Source organism: Myotis davidii, unplaced genomic scaffold (assembly GCF_000327345.1).
Source record: "Myotis davidii unplaced genomic scaffold, ASM32734v1 scaffold1534, whole genome shotgun sequence".
NCBI lineage: Eukaryota > Metazoa > Chordata > Mammalia > Chiroptera > Vespertilionidae > Myotis > Myotis davidii.
Window position 1 is genome coordinate 819,643 of NW_006285799.1, and position 13,293 is coordinate 832,935.

At 43.8% G+C, this 13,293-nt stretch overlaps 1 long non-coding RNA gene across 1 annotated transcript; it reads left to right on the forward strand.

The window, feature by feature from the left end:
* The first annotated feature begins 267 nt into the window (after positions 1-267).
* Positions 268-2,294, forward strand: LOC107182013. The gene is made up of 2 exons (XR_001512734.1): positions 268-1,679; positions 2,231-2,294. It is a non-coding gene; the product is annotated as an uncharacterized LOC107182013 (long non-coding RNA).
* The last annotated feature ends 10,999 nt before the right edge of the window (positions 2,295-13,293 follow it).

Sequence of the window (13,293 nt, forward strand, 5' to 3'; positions counted from 1 at the left end):
GCCGCCCCCTACCCCTGTGAGATAGATGTTATTATATTCCTGTTTTAGAGATGAGAAAACTGAAACACAAAGAGGTTAAATACATTGCTAAGGTTACATAATAAGTTAACATTACAGCTGGATTCCAGTTAGGCAATTGATGCAGTTTCACTATCCTATGTAAAAAAGAGGTAATGTGCAAATCGACTGTCATACCCTCGCACAAGATGGCCACCCCCATGTGGTCACAAGAGGGCCAACACAAGATGGCCGGCAGGGGAGGGCAGTTGTGGGCGATCAGCTCCTGCGCCAGCGTGGACCCCCCGGCTTTGTGTCTGTCGGTGTCGGCGTGTTTTGTCCCGGCTCAGGCTCCTCTGAAAAACGGCAGGGAGGAACGAGAGGCGGACACCAGCCCCTCGCTCCACCTCCTTGACAGAGGTTTTCCTCCTTCTCCTCCCCTTTCTCCCTCCGGCTCTCGGCGGCCCTCTCTCCTCCCTCCTCTCCCCTCCCTCTCTCCACTCGGGTCTCCGGGTTTCTCTCCGGTGTCACGTTACTGCCTCTGCCTGGGGAGGGGCGGGGGGCGCGGCGATGCTTCGCAACGAGGAAGAAAGTTTCTGGGTGTTTTTTCCTTCCCCCTTTTGCTACAATCTGGCCTCCGTGCCTGCGCCACCAGCGACCTCTGGGGGGCCCGCGGACTTCCCTCTCGTAAACAGTCACGGGCAGGAAGAAGCACGACTTCTTTTACTGTGCATTTCGTTGCAGAAGCTCGGTTCTCCTGCGTCCCGAACTGTTCGCCGACGGCCGGTCACAGGCACTGGGATAGAGATTCAAGACTTCGCTGCGATGGTGAAAGAGCAAGTGGTGTAAATTAGAATTCAATGCGCCCCGTGGGGCCAGGCTTTCGCCGGGACTCCTGAGCAGAAACAGCTTTCTTCTCGCTTGTTCCTCGTGCTGCAGCTACTCATCCACGGTAGCGACCAGAGAGAGACAAGGGTGCGGGGTACGGAGAGACTCCAGGAGGTCATGCCGCTAGCAGATGCAAAGGGGAAAGACCCTACACTCCCACTTCCTCCTGCCTCCCTCCCTTCCAAGGGAAGGTAACTCCTGGACCTGGGCAGAAAGGCTGCAGCAAATACAGATCAGCTGATGGGAATGGGCGATGCAGGAGAGGGCTGCCCTCATCAGCCACCCTTTTCCTAAGAATCATTTACTGCTCTGTATAGAAGCTGTAACACCTGAGGCTTTAGCGACTTGTCCAAGGCCACAGGGGCTACTAGCAATCGGGTTGGGAGCTGCATTCAAACCTGTTTGAGCCTGGAGCTCAATACAACGCAACTGTCTAAACACACTAACCACTACACGGAACTGTCACCCAGCCAGGGCCCTTTTGTCTCACGATTTGCAGGGTGATTAGGGTGAGATAGAACTCATTTAGCCAGGCCACAGTGAGAAACGGAAACCTCAGCCTTTGATGCTTGTCATCTCTCTCTCCCTACTCGCTCTGTACTGTACACTCCAGTAGCTGACAACCAGACTGAAAGAAGAGCCAGGAGTCAGGGACCACGGTAAGTCTATGACTGTCCTGACAACCTTTATAAAGTCGGGGTAGCTGAAACATCTTCAACGGAAAATTAGGGAATAGGATCCTGAAATCAACAGCTTACAGTTTAAGAATAATTTAGTTGAACCAAAACCCATATGTGAGTATCTCTGGTTCCTGATTTGAAAGCAGTGATGAGACACATAGATAGTAAGCAGCAGAGACATAAATGAAGTGGGCAGTGTCACACACATATCCACAAGTGCAGGCGCACAAATTCTACTTCCCAGTTTTATGTTGCCCTTGCCCACTTTCTCACTGAAAATCCTAGAGTGTTAATGATTTATCTCACATTTATTGCATGAATCAGAGGTTTAGATTAATACACACATTGTAGAAATGTGAATGCCCCTGAGGCAATCAGTCATTGCTCATTAATGTGAATTAAAACACTGAGTAGCCAGAAAAGGCTCCCCATTAATAATTTTTGAGTTAATGAAGAGGGGCTACAAGATGGGAGGATCAAAGCAATTTCCATAATATTTTAAGACCACCTTTGACAAATTGGACCTGTACCTGAGGCCTGGCCCCATAACGTGTTTTTCATTAGAAAAAAAATGTGCAAGATCCTCTGGGCTCACAAGGACCACCCCAGGTCTAGAGACTTCTCTCACAGAATGCACTGAGAAACCTCCTGTTCATTCTCCAAAGGACAGAAATCTGAGCAACCATGAGGTTATAACAAGAAGAAAGGAAATAAACATCTCAAAATAAATGTATGGGAATGAAAGTTTGCTATTTTTTTATCCTCACCCTAGGATATGATGTTTTTATTTATTTTTTTCATTGATTCTAGAGAGAGAGGAAGTGAGAGGGAGAGAGAGAGAGACATATGGCTAGGTTGCCTCCTGCATGCACCCGCACTGGGGATCAAGCCTGAAACCCAGGCTTGTGCCCTGACCCAGAACTCAAAATAACAATGGCTTAAACAAAATGAAAGTGCAAACAAGTCCAGAAATAGGCAATCCAGAGTTCATGAGCCATCTTGGCTCCCATCAGGGACCTATTGGAGCGTTTTGTTCTACCCAGCATGTGGCTTCCATTGTAAAGGTCACCTCATGATTCAAGGTGGCCCTTGGAGCTCCAGCCATTATGTTTATGTTCCAGTTGGCAACAGGGGAAAGCAAAAGAGGGAAAGAAAACTTCCTCCCAGCAGCGTAGGTCCTTTTTAAGCTGTGCTCCAAAAATGCCTCCATCGTCTTCTTAGAAGTCTTTGGCCAAACGATAGTCACCAGACTATGTTCAGTTGTAAGGGAGGACCAGGAAATAGAGACTTCAGCTGGGTACATTGCTGCCACCAAAAAATCAGGATGCTATTACTAAAGTAGCAACTGTCACGTGGCCATCAGCAGTCCCTGCGCGTCCTCCTTCCTGCTCCCAGCTTTTCCCTCTACATTCCGTTCCTCTCACAGCAGCCAGATGGAATTCCTCTGCTCACAACTTGTCAATGGCTCTTGACATACTTAAAGTAAAAGCCAAAGTCCTTCTGGTGCCCTTCGAGGCCCTTTGTGATCTGGCTCCACTGTCGATCTGACCTCATCTCCTATCTCTTTTCCCTTCTCACCCTGCCCATTGCACATCAGACAGACAAAACTGGCCCCTCTATCAGGGCCTTTGCATTTGTGGCCTCCTCTACCTAGGACTTTCTTTTCCCATATTTCCACAGGGTTTGTCCTGTGACGTCCTTCCAGTTTCTGTTACAATGTTATCTCACCAAAGGTCTCTCCCCTGACTACCCCATACGTACTGCATGCCCGCACCTAAGCTCTTTATTCCCATGGCCTTCTTTAATTTTCTCCATAGAACCTACCACCACCTGAAATGTTAGCATATTTTATTTAATGTGTATCTCTCCTCACTAGGAAACAAGCGTCATGAGAGCCATGATTTTGTCTCATTCCTTCACTGCTTTTTCCCCAGCACCTACAAAAGCCGTGGGCAAACTCTGGCCCATTTGAAATGAATAAAACTAAAAAAAAGAAGACCGTACCCTTTTATGTAATGATGTTTACTTTGAATTTATTAGTTCACACAAACACTCTATCCATGCTTTTGTTCCGGCCCTCCGGTCCAGTTTAAGAACCCATTGTGGCCCTCGAGTCAAAAAGCTTGCCCACCCCTGACCTAGGACAATGCTGAAAGGTAGTCATCACTCCGTGGATCAACTCTCATTTCTCTGTGACTCAGCGTGGCCCTGCATCTTGCTAGAACGTTCAATGATCATCAAAGGGATTGTTTGACGTTAAAATATATATTTGTTAAAAGAAAATGAATGAATGAATCCTTCACCCACTCCATGAACCCTAGTCCAATTAGAAACTCAGCTAATCCCTGTGTTATACAAGCCTCAAAGTTGTAAAAGGAATATGAATCCAGGGGTTTGCCTGCTGTTACCATTCACCTTTGCGCAAGTGTCCTTATCGTCGGGATTGTTGCTCATTTCAGGGATGTAGGCGCTCATGCTCCTGGAAAACCAAGCTCGCTCAGCTGTAGGAGATCACCAAGGCTGTGTTCTACCCTCTGCTTTTACTGCGTGGCTAAAAGTAGGGCTCTTTCGGGAAAATGTTTCAGTTGGATGCCCATATTGCAATGATGGTAAATCACAAACCACCCTGATCTGTTTCTCTGCTTGGAATTGCGAGTCAGGTGAGAGCATGGGTCTTAATGTAAAGATTAAAACATCACTTGTTTCCAGTCTTGTGGATCCCTGGTCATTGTGTCTATGGGAATTTGGTCTTGGGTTCTCTGTACGCTGCCCAGAGTGCATCCTAAACAGATCTACCCGCACATGAAGAACAAGAGGTGCTCTCCACCCATGCACCCGCATTACCCTGCCCCTTCTCTTAAGGAGACAAGATGTATAAATAAGCAAGCAAGCAAATAAAGAAAGCATTAACAACGGGCTTTTAAATCTTAAATGTTTTGTAATAAATGACAATTACTAAACTATTAGTTAAAATGACTACGTTCCTAGCATCTAATCACTTTACATGAATTAAGCCTTTTAATCCCCACAACAACCTCATGCTGTAGGCACTATTATTTTCCTCATTTTACACATGAGGAAACAGATTATGAGAATAATGGAATTTGCAACTATGGGAAACCTAGTGGGGGAAGGTTTCCCAGAAGAGATGGTACATGAGCTGGATTGTGGGATGAGTAGGATTTAGTTGCCTAAGGGGAACTCCAAGTAATTTGAACTGACTGAGAAAGAGTGCAAATACGTGTCTGGTAGACAATGGTTGAGCCTGCCCAGAGATGCATCATTGCTAAGAATTGGGGGGGGGGGGGGGGGGGAGAGTGGGGGGGGGGGGGGGCGTTCCAACCACAGGAACCAACTGTAGTTTCCCCAAAGATTCTTTAAAGATTCGCCCCTTTGTGCCAGTGCCTGTCCGCCTCTTAGCTCTTAGGCAAGGGTTAAGCAGAAATCCTTGATTCTATTTTAATTAAATGGATGTTGCAGAGAAAACAATATTAATATAGGGAGAGCACAAAAGACAGGCATGGTTTAGATTTTTGCAGGGAAAAAACCACTGATCCAAAATGATACCGTTAAGTGCAGACACTGTTTCATAGTCCTAACGTAACACAGAGCAAGTTTAGTTGCTGCAACGTGGTGGAATCTTCCAACCCTGAGAAAAACGAGGGCCTACAACAGGTATTTTTCTTTCCACACTGAATTTTCTTTAAAAGTCTTTGTTTAGTCTACATAAAAAGTCTATAAAAACATTCAGTTGGTTTACAACTAAAGACAAAAGCCTTCTTAATATTGAATGTCTAACTTCATAAATAAGAACTATGTCACTTTTACTGTGTAGATTGCTGTTTGGTCCCTACTTTTAAAGCTCTTGGCAGTAGAAATGAGCACTAACTTTAGAGTCGATTGTCTGATTTATTTTTCACCATGCTCTTATGAGGTGCTAAATTGCATCTAATTATCTGCTTATATTTTTCACATAAAAATTCTTAACTATACTCTTAATCTATGTTAATAGAGTTTAAATTCAATATATCCTTTCAATCATGCAATAAGTATGCATTTAGCACTATTAGGTGCCTACCACTCTGCTAATTGCCCAAAAGCAGAACAGAGAAGTGTAGGACCAGCTGTTCAGCCCTCAAAGAGTTTGCTCTTTGCCAGGGTTGTCATAGTGAATAAATTCGACGACAATGCAAGGCAGTATGTAATTAAATGCTAAATTGTTTGTTACACACTAACAAAATAAAGCCATTCCAATCTTTAGAGAAATAAAATATTCGAGGCATCTCTAAAAGAAATGCCTTTCTTTAATTTATAAAACTATCTTCCAAATCTTTGTCCTTTGAGTGTGGAAGTAATTTTTAGATTTGTGAGTTACTCATAAGCAAGTATGATGAATAAAGTAGACGATGAAATTGGTAATTATTTTTGGTCCAAGAGTGGTGTGACTCTGAAGTCATGGTGATGATTTTCTTGTACTTTAAGTTGATTATATCTAATGCACATTATCGGTGGGTAGGAAGCCAGGTGTCAGGCCAGGGAGATAGCAGGGTCTGCAAGGGGCAGGAACAGCCTGGGAAAGTGGAAATTTACATGAGGCCTCTAAAGTCATTATTTCTATAACTAGTTGAATAATGTTTTTTTAAATGAACTTCGTGTAATGTTATGTAACTGGTCTATTATAAAATACTAGAGGCCCAGTGCACAAAAATTTGTGCACTCGGGGGAAGGGGGGGTCCCTCAGACCGGCCTGTGCCCTCTTGCAGTCTGGGACCCCTCGGGAGATAACGACCTGCTGGCTTAGGCCTACTCCCGGGTGGCAGAGGGCAGGCCCAATCCCTAGGTGCAGCCCCTGGTCGGGCTCAGATCAGGGCCGACTGGGGAGTTGGGGCGCCGCCCCCTGTCATGCACAGAGCAGGGCAGATTGGGAGGTTGCGATGCCACCCTCAGTCACGCTCAGGGTAGGGCCGATTGGGGGGTTGGGGCACCGCCCCCTGTCACACTCAGGGCAGGGCAGATCAGGGGGTTGGGGCGCCACCCTCTATCACCCACAGAGCAGGGCCAATCAGGGGGTTGGGGTGCCGCCACTGTCACACTCAGGGCAGGGCCAATGGGGAGGTTATGGCTCTACCCCATCACACGAGCAGGGCTCGTGGGGGGAGGGGAGATTGGGGCCCCGCCCCCTGTCACACACACAGCTGCAGGGTGATCAGGGGGTTTGGGCGCTGCCCCCTGTCACGCTGATCCCGGTGCTGGGAGGCATATTACCCTTTGAGGGGCTGAGGGCTGTTTTCAGGCTGGGACTGAAGCTCCCAACCACTCCTTTTTTTCTTTTTCTTTTTCTTTTATTCTGGGCCAGCTTTAGCTCTGAGGCCTCCGCTGCTGAAAACAGGTTTCTGGCCTTTGTTTACTGTCTGTATTTGATACAATGTTGCGGTCCGGCTGGCTGAAACTCCCTGAGTAAAGCAGGTTTCTGGGAGTTTTTTTAGCTTCTTTATTTGCAACATAGTTGCTTAGAGTTGCAGCTGAGAGGCCGGCAAGTCAGGCAAGGATTGAGTCCTCCGTCACTGAAGCAAGCAAGCCTCCCTGTTTGCATCAGCTGCCTGGCTGCCGACCACCATCTTGGCTGCCAGTTAATTTGCATATCTCGGCCCTACTCTGTGAGTGACAGGGGGCTTAGCCAATGGGAAGGGTAGCGGTCGTACGCCAATTACCATGTTTCTCTTTTATTAGTGTAGATGCCTGTTGCTTTTCATGCTGCTAAGCACAAATATAAATTCCAATATATTCATTTATCACAAAATACATTTTTGCTTTTAATCAGATCAGTGATACGATTGACTCATCTGCCTTGCTTAAAAGGGATGAAAAGAAAGTAATAGAATGTTTTTTTAATTATTAATCCAAATGAGTGTTGTCACCTTCAAATTGATATTTAAATCCCAGTGTATTGCTTAAAATAAAATAAAAAATGACACTTTCTTTATTTCCTATAACTGACCACATCTCACTCCAGTGTCCCATTCCCTCAAGTGAGTGGGTTACAGATGGTGGGAATTGATCCAGCTCAGCCTGTTCTGGTTGGAAACAATCTCTTTCCAGTTACACTAGGTGAAATTAGTCACTTTGGGGTCAGTACTCAGTCAAATTCAAGGTGCAAACTCCCTGCAAAGGCCCCTCTCTTCCTGGCTAAGAGGGTTTCATGTTGGGAACCTGTAGTGCTTCCAGAGGGAAGCGCAGGTGCTGTGGCTCACAGACTGACTCCAGTGCCTGTGACTTCGATTGCTGCAGCCCCAACAGGTGACATCTCCATCTGCTCTCTGCTTCTCATTGCTGTGGCTCCTAGCTTAAGGCCTGGATGGAATTGGATGTGAACAAAACCAACTCCATCTCTGTGTCCTAGATTTCATGTTTAAGTGTCATGCTTGACCTTTGAACAACCTCACTGCCCTTAGCAAGTGTATCAGCCTTCCAATAGCTGATTATCTGAGTTCCTTAAAATGTAGCCATAAATTTTTTTGTTAGTAATGGCCAGAGTGTCATTACAACTGGCAATGTCAGTTGTGTATCAAACTGGCAATAGTATGGATTATAAACAATCTCATTGCTACCAGCCATTCCCAGATTCAGCCCTGCTGTCATGGTAGGCTAATTCCCCGTTCTGACAATGGACTCTGTACGAAACCTTGACCCTTTGAAGTGTATATCTCTGCCTTGCCTCAGGACAAGTTGTGTTAATAAAAAGCATGGGGTCCTGGGATGAGGAGACCTGAGAGCTTAGATCTTGGATCTTAGCTCCTTTAGCTAAGCTCCTCTGACCCCCAAGTGCCATTCAAAATTATATTTCGTCTCATGACTCTTTATTAGTTTCTGGACTCTTACTTAATCTACGCACAGCCTTCTCCAGATTCCTGAGCCCTTCTTGATGCTGGAATAAGAACGCCGGCATCTCATCTATCACAAGACCGCCAAGAGGTATGGCCCTGACACTGCTGCATTCTCTGTCCCTTTGTCTTCTCAATCACTAGTACCTGAGTTATACTGTGAAAAAGTACAGTAACTGGAATCTGTAGCGGAGAATAGTCTGCACAGAATTTCTGGGTTAACTCTTCTGCTCTGACCTTACATTCCCATAAATAAATTCTCTATAGTAAACTCTGTTATATTCCATGGAGTTTCCCGCTTCATTTGTCAGTCTTGCTACCTTCTCCTTGGAGTGGCCATTTGCCCCACCATGGGACAAACTGCCTCTGCTACAGTCTCCTCACCATGTACAAAGTGACCACCAGCTCTGATAAAGACAAAACCTTCTTAATATTGCAGATCCCTTGCAGACCCCTCCATCTCCCTGGCCTGACACCTGGGAGTGGTCACATTCTGTCACCCCAGGAACTTTTCTGGGTCTCACTGTGTCCTACATGCCCAAGCCAGACCTGAAGGACCGTCTTAGGCCTGTGTGCTTAGAATGCTTTCTCAACCCTTCTGACCTCTGCTACCTGGCACTATGCCAGTCCACGGATTTTCCAGGAGGACTAATATATCATGCATTGGTTTCAAGGAGTGAAAACAAGCCTCTGTCTTAGTCAGTACTAGCTGCTATAACAAAACTCTATAGGCTGGATGGCTTAAATCACAAACATTTACTTCTCACAGTTCTGGAGACTGAAAGTCCAAGATCAAGGCCTCAGCAGATCCAGTGTCTGGTGAGAGCCTACTCCCTGGTTTGTATTTGCACATAGCAGAGAAAGGGAGAGCAGGAGGAGGAGAGGGTATGTGTCCAATCTCTTCTTGTAAGGGCACTAATCCCATTCATGAGATTGGCTAATCACCTCCGAAAAGCTCCACTACCAAAGATCTACACATTGGAGATTAGGGTTTCCATCTATGGACAAACATTCAGCCCACAGAAGCTCCAAATTATCTGTTTTGTTTTTTGTGGGGTTTTTTTCAAACTTCCCTGACTAGTAGTATTTGAATTTGGAGTGAGACAGCCATGATCACTGTTTCTCATGACTTGCCTTCATTTTCTCTTATTCTCTACCTTCCTCCTCAATCCCCACAAACCTGAAGTGCTTTCTGTGTCAATGTTAACAAAAGAGCCTCAGGAAAAGAAACTGGAAGGCCAGGGAAATATTTCAAACCACATCATCCTCATTATTCACCTTTGGGCCTTTTATTTCTGAATTTATTTTTGTGTTGGCAGTTTCAATGATGAAAACTACCTCCATCCTTCAAAGACTGATTTGATTTTTAGAGATAGCCAAAGAGTGTTTCAAGGCAAATCTATTGAATAAAGTGGATGTAATAGTTGGTCAATACACTAAGGCATTGATAGAAGAGAACAAAGGAAAAGAGGAAGGAAGGAAGGAAGGAAGGAAGGAAGGAAGGAAGGAAGGAAGGAAGGAAGGAAGGAAGGGAGGAAGGAAGGAAGGAAGGGAGGAAGGGAGGAAGGAAGGAAGGAAGGAAGGAAGGAAGGAAGGAAGGGAGGAAGGAAGGAAGGAAGGGAGGAAGGAAGGAAGGAGAAGGAAGAGCAATTGGGGCCTTACCCTAGTATATGTGGCAGAAGTGAACTGAAAATAGTCAGGAGCTGGTAACATTTGTCTTTCCTTAACAGTCTCTTGAAAGCCTACCTGACTAAATTATGCAACCTAGAGTTACATTTGCATGGAAGGACAGTACAAACCAGACATTCAGTGACCAACAAGTTGTTGCTTATATCTAAACTCTATGCAATGACATGATTTATAAAAACAACTTTTAACATATTAAAGGACATCTGTATTTAAACTCAAAAGTTGCCCTTCACGGTTGTTCCCTAGGACTGGCCACTATGATATCATTGGTCACCTAAAGGCTCTATTGGAAATTGTCTTAGTATTTTCTCTATTTTTTACAAATTGTAATATACCTCTGGTATAGATAGAGTGAAAGGGAAAAATGTTCACCAGTTGCTTTCATGTTATTTTTAGTTGCCTTTTACTTAGCCATGTACCCACAGAATTGAATTTCTGGCCAACCTTAATTCCTCATCTCCAAGATCCTTGTCAATTCACAATGCTAAGCTGGTACTTTCCTCATTTTAAAGGTCAGTGTTTGGTGTTAATGTGTAACAGCCGAAATTGATATAGACGTGATATCCTTTTTTCCTCCCTTCTTAATCATGTCATTAGTTCTTGTTCAATGGGCATGTCACATACCTTCCTGTCTTCTTAGAGAAAAATATTGCTCAAGCTTTGCAAAGTACTTTAAAACAATTTTTTGAACAACAGCCAAAAACTGAACCGTGAAACTGGAGAGTCAGCTCTCCAGTCAAAAATCTTTATAGAATAAAGATTGTCAAGGTCATTTTAATAGATTGTTTAAGAAAATAATGGAGCTGGAAATATAATATTCCAGCTCTGCAAATTACTAGCTTTCTGACCTAAGGTCAATTACTTATCCTCTTAGCACCTCAGTTTCACTTCTGTAAAGAATGGATAATAAGGACTACACTCCTGGGCTCACACGGCTCTTGGATGAGATCTACCTGGTAGGAGACAAACATCACCAGCTAGCTGCCTTTCTCTCTGTGGTACTTGCAGTGAAGTGATCTAAGAAATTATCCTACCTAGGGAAACTGGACTTCAGAATTTATAGTAGGGAGAAAATTTTTAAAGAGCAGACAATTTGGAGGAAGAAGCATGGGTCTTGGGCTTACCTGGGAAGTATGTCATCTATGGCAAGTCATATGAGTATGCTCTGAGTCTCACTGTCATATCCGTAAGATGGAGTAAAGTACCTAGCGTTCAATGATGAAATTAAATCCATTTTTACAGTGCTGGATACATGTAAGTTGGAAAACAAAAGGTTCTTGTTAGAGCACAGTGAATGAGATAGAAAGAAGCAGTAGATGGAACTGGAGAGAAAAATGCCAGGTCATGAAAGTCCTTCCAAGGTAAAAGATTTCAGTGTTATTGTAGGCGTGATGGGAAGCCTTCAGAAGAATTATAGAGGGTTTAACCTCTCTGACTATTTTTAAATATTGCATTTTAAAATATTGATCTTCAACCGAAGGACTTGTATGCATGCATATAAGCATAACCAATGGACATAAGACACTGGGGGGTAGGGGAGGACGGGGGATTGTCAAGGGCGGGGGGAAAAAAGGGCACATATGTAATACCCTTTGTAATACTTTAAGCAATAAAACTTAAATAAAATAAAATAAAATATTGCAATCCTACCACCCTATATCAAGCAACCTGTCTATATTGATCTTGCTGCTATTTGAAGAACTTAATATAGATTTAGGGATGGTATCAATTGATAAATGATGGTGGCTTAGCTTTCAGCAACGGTGGAGTTGATGAGAAGTGGTCTAATATGGAGAGTGTGTGTGCATGTGCGTGTGCTGGGTTGGCTACAGAATGGCCATAGAAACATTTTTGAGATGATCTGTCTGTCACTCTCTCTGTCTCCATTTTCCCCTCTCTCTTTTTTAAAGATAGAGATATTAGAGTTAGTGTGGTGATGGGGACACTCCAGTAGAAAGGGATAAATGGTGATGCAAGAAAGACTGGATGGATCCAGCATTAAGTGGAGAGTTTGATTTGTAATAGGAGCAAAGACACTTTGACCAGTAAGAAAGAGGGCACATGTTTGAAATTTACTAATGAAGGAATAAAGAAAGTCTTGTGTGATAGTATCTATTTTATCAATGAAATATGAGGCAGCTGAGAGTGAAGATGTGGGCAAAAGGAGAGGTGGGAGGTTTGAAAAAAGAGAGCGTGCTGTGGCATGATTGTTTCAGAGAGTGAAAAACACGCATTGAAGAACTGCAATAGGATTGCTGAGCGTCTTTGAGATCATTGGAATGGATGGTTCTGAATTCAAAGTGAGTCTAGTCAGCACCAGTGTTGTGTTTTCCTGTGGCCAAGTTGAGTTATTTGTATGGAGGTGCTGAGTAGGTGTTTAGTTGTGCTTAATCTTAGCTGGAGATTTACTAGAGACACGGAGAGAAGGCAGTGGTGTTAGTGTCTTTGCAAAGGAGGAATATGATGTTGGACCCTGGAATCTAAACTGAGTGAGAAGAAAAATAATCAAATGAGGAGAACACTAATGCAGGTTTTGTGGGCCTAAAATTGATACAACTTGGGGGTCCCTCTTAAAGACAAGAATACAAAGTTAGGACTGCAGAATTAGGTAGAAGAGTTCATATTTAAAGTGACAAAAGTAATTATACGAAATTATGAGTTTTATAAAGCTTATTGTGTTGATTAATTTTATGTGTCGACTTTATTGGCTAAAGGATGCCAAGCAGGCAAAATGTCTAAAGGTGTTTCCCGATGAGATTAGCATTTGAATTGGTGAACTGAGTAAAGCAGTGACTCTCTCCATCATGGATGGGCATCATCCAATTTGTGGAGGAACTGAATAGAACAAAAAGATGGAGAAAGGGCAAATTCGCTATCTCTCTGCTTGAAGTGAGAGAGCATCTTGTCATATATATATATGGCATATGGCATACTGGTTCTATTTCTCTAGCTAACCCTGGCTAATATACTGGTAATTCCATAAACTTAACATCCAGAGAATTTACACAATATTTTTATGAATTCACCACCTGAAATACCACCATGAAATTATATTTTTTTAAATTTCTTTGTTGATTAAGTTATTACATCTTTGTCCTTATCCCCACATTACTTCCCCCACACACACACCCTCATGCCCTCACCTCCCTGTTATCTGT